This window comes from Bufo bufo, chromosome 2 (genome assembly GCF_905171765.1).
Source record: "Bufo bufo chromosome 2, aBufBuf1.1, whole genome shotgun sequence".
NCBI classification, from domain to species: domain Eukaryota; kingdom Metazoa; phylum Chordata; class Amphibia; order Anura; family Bufonidae; genus Bufo; species Bufo bufo.
The window spans coordinates 299,357,414-299,361,682 of record NC_053390.1 but is presented as its reverse complement, the minus strand read 5'-3'; positions in this window follow the sequence as shown (position 1 = coordinate 299,361,682).

Sequence of the window (4,269 nt, the reverse complement as noted above, 5' to 3'; positions counted from 1 at the left end):
AGAAATTCATTCACAATTACCCCGACATGTCAGAGCTGCTGCTTAAAGTGCGGGCCATCTGTGCGCGCTTCCGACGTTCTCATCCTGCCGCTGCTCGGCTGTCTGCTCTACAGCGTAACTTCAGCCTTCCCGCTCACCGCCTCATATGCTACGTGCCCACTAGGTGGAACTCCACCTTGCACATGCTGGAGAGACTGTGCGAGCAGCAGCAGGCCATAGTGGAGTTTCAGCTGCAGCACGCACGGGTCAGTCGCACTGCGGAACAGCACCACTTCACCACCAATGACTGGGCCTCCATGCGAGACCTGTGTGCCCTGTTGCGCTGTTTCGAGTACTCCACCAACATGGCCAGTGGCGATGACGCCATTATCAGCGTTACAATACCACTTCTATGTCTCCTTGAGAAAACACAGGGCGATGATGGAAGAGGATGTGGCCGAGGATGAGGAGGAGGAAGAGGGGTTATCTCTAACACTTTCAGGCCAGTCTTTTAGAAGTGACTAAGAAAGAGGATTTTTGCAACAGCAGAGGCCAGGTACAAATTTGGCCAGCCAGGGCACACTACTGGAGGACGAGGAGGACGAGGATGAGGAGGAGGAGGATGGGGATGAAGCATGTTCACATCGGGGTGGCATCCAACGCAGCTTGGGCCCATCACAGGTGCGTGGCTGGCGCGATACGGAGGACGCAGACGATACGCCTCCCAAGGAGGACAGATTGTCCTTACCTCTCGGCAGCCTGACACACATGAGCAACTACATGCTGCAGTGCCTGCGCAACGACAGCAGAGTTGCCCACATTTTAACGTGTGCTAAATACTGGGTGGCCACCCTGCTGGATCCCCGTTACAAAGACAATGTGCCGTCCTTAATTCCCTCACTGGAGCGTGATCGGAAAATGCGCGACTACAGGCGCACGCTGGTAGACGCACTTCTGAGAGCATTCCCGACTGACGCCGGGGGACAAGTGGAAGCACAAGGCGAAGGCAGGGGAGGAGGAAGAGGTCGCCAACGCAGCTGTGTCAGTGCCAGCACCTCAGAAGGCAGGGTTAGCATGGCCGACATGTGGAAAAGCTTTGTCACCTCACCGCAACAACCGTCCCCAACTGTTGATATGGAGCGTGTTAGCAGGAGGCAGCATTTGAACAACATGGTGGAACATTAAAATGAACCAGGGTTGGATTCTCAGGACTTGTCTGTACCTTGTGCCGAATCGACAGTTCTAACAGAGTCCAGCAAGAAAGATATCACTTTATAGAAAATGAGGGTAGTATTAAGAAAAACAACAAGTCCAGCAATTATACCCTACTAAAATAATAGATGACTAAGTTTAATGAGAAAAAGTACAAATATAAACCTCTGTATAGTCAGTGGAGTGGACCACAGCCTGATAGGACATACCGGGTAGGTGATGGGGAAGATATCCCTACCACTGCTACCCTGCTCTGGTCCTAAGCCCAGGGACGTCTCCTGGTGGTGGGGACTCCCTGTCCCCGTGCCTAACCTAAAACTCCTGTCTAACCCTGATAAGGTGACAGGTGAGGAGATGATGATGTCCAAGTGGTCCCTCCACGGATGACTAGCACAAAAAATGTATAGAGAGAGTAAAGAAAAAAAGAGGTGTCCACTGTATCAAGCCCTCGTGACAATTAGCCAGGAGGTACAGGGTACACCTAGTGGTTAAAATACGCAGACAAACATATGCACAAAGAGACACTATTATGATGATTTGATGATTACCAAAAAGATACAAATCCAACCCCGACGCGTTTCACCCACAGAGTGGGATCATCAGGGGGTAATACGAGGTAGGTAAAGGAGCCCAAAGTAGATAACACGGGCCCTGTCCGATAATAATGTGTAATTTATATATGCGTTTTATGCGTTTAGAAAATTACGCAGAAAACACCAGACCCAAGACTGATATAGGCAATTGAATAAATCGATAAATGAAGGCCAAATGGCGAGGTACATACGGTCACTGGAAAGTGAGGTGGGATGAACTCGTGCAAAATTCAAATCTCTGAAGTATCAGAGGGCGCCAGTGTCACAAACTGATGAATTGTGAAAATGCGCATTTTCACAATTCATCAGTTTGTGACACTGGCGCCCTCTGATACTTCAGAGATTTGAATTTTGCACGAGTTCATCCCACCTCACTTTCCAGTGACCGTATGTACCTCGCCATTTGGCCTTCATTTATCGATTTATTCAATTACCTATATCAGTCTTGGGTCTGGTGTTTTCTGCGTAATTTTCTAAACGCATAAAACGCATATATAAATTACACATTATTATCGGACAGGGCCCGTGTTATCTACTTTGGGCTCCTTTACCTACCTCGTATTACCCCCTGATGATCCCACTCTGTGGGTGAAACGCGTCGGGGTTGGATTTGTATCTTTTTGGTAAACATCAAATCATCATAATAGTGTCTCTTTGTGCATATGTTTGTCTGCGTATTTTAACCACTAGGTGTACCCTGTACCTCCTGGCTAATTGTCACGAGGGCTTGATACAGTGGACACCTCTTTTTTTCTTTACTCTCTCTATACATTTTTTGTGCTAGTCATCCGTGGGGGGACCACTTGGACATCATCATCTCCTCACCTGTCACCTTATCAGGGTTAGACAGGAGTTTTAGGTTAGGCACGGGGACAGGGAGTCCCCACCACCAGGAGACGTCCCTGGGCTGAGGACCAGAGCAGGGTAGCAGTGGTAGGGATATCTTCCCCATCACCTACCCGGTATGTCCTATCAGGCTGTGGTCCACTCCACTGACTATACAGAGGTTTATATTTGTACTTTTTCTCATTAAACTTAGTCATCTATTATTTTAGTAGGGTATAATTGCTGGACTTGTTGACAGTTCTAACAGCCTCAACCATCCATCCTTGTACTCAAGTGCACTTATTCCTTTTTTTATTTTTATATGTCCCATTATTTTGCGGGATACCCCTATGTAAAAATGCAAAATAACACACATCTGTGTTGGCTACCTTTTAGGGAATTGCTAATTTGGGAATTGCATTTCAACCCAGAACAAAAACTGTGCTTTGATGGACACTAAATAACTTGATCAGCCACAGCAGTAACAACAGATTTAGCTGAATATAAATTGTAGGCCTATTATTTAGGCGCTGGATGACAGGTATACGTGTACGGATAGATTTAGACTTGGAGATGCACGGTAGCGTGTGAAGTTATTGAGAATGACCCTATCAGCACCTTCAATGTAATATACCCTTTTTTGGATAGATTTAAACTTGGCCTGCTACAGCAGAAACCACTGATTTAGGGAATTGCTAATTTGGGAATTGTATTTCAACCCAGAACAAAAACTGTGCTTTGACGGACACTAAATAACTTGACCAGCCACAGCAGTAACCACAGATTTAGCTGAATATAAATTGTAGGCCTATTATTTAGGCGCTGGATGACAGGTATACGTTTACGGACAGAATTAGACTTGGAGATGCATGGTAGCGTGTGAAGTTATTGAGAATGACCCTATCAGCAACTTCAATGTAATATACCCTTTTATGGATAGATTTAAACTTGGCCTGCTACAGCAGAAACCACTGATTTAGGGAATTGCTAATTTGGGAATTGTATTTCAACCCAGAAAAAAAATATATCCTTTGCCAGACAGCAGACAGTATTACAATTGGCTAGCCACAGCTGAAACACCAGATTTAGGGTACTGCTATTTTGGCAATTGTATTTCACCCCTCAATAAAATAGCAAGCACAGCCAAGCCCCTGATGTAGGATATAGCAAAAAAAAAACAACACACTATTGATGGTTAAATGGACTTGGTGGCAGCTTGTACTGGCGCACCACAAGACACAAAATGGCCGCCGATCACCCCAGAAAAAAGTGACAGAAAAACGCTCTGGGCAGCCTAAAAACAGTGAGCAGATAAACAGCAGAGGTTGAATGATACACAGCTCTACATTAATCACTTCAGTAAGTGTTTTTGAAGAGTAAATCACTGCCTAATCTGGCCCTAACAGCAGCAGCTGCATCCTATTCCTACACTGATCAGAGCAGAGTGACGTGCGGCGCTACGGGACTCCAGCTTAAATAGAGGCTGGGTCACATGCTGCACTGGCCAATCACAGCCATGCCAATAGTAGGCATGGCTGTGATGGCCTCTTGGGGCAAGTAGTATGACGCTTGTTAATTGGCTGCTTTGCAGCCTTTCACAAAGTGCCAAGAAAGCACCGAACACCGAACCCGAACCCAGACTTTTACGAAAATGTTCGGG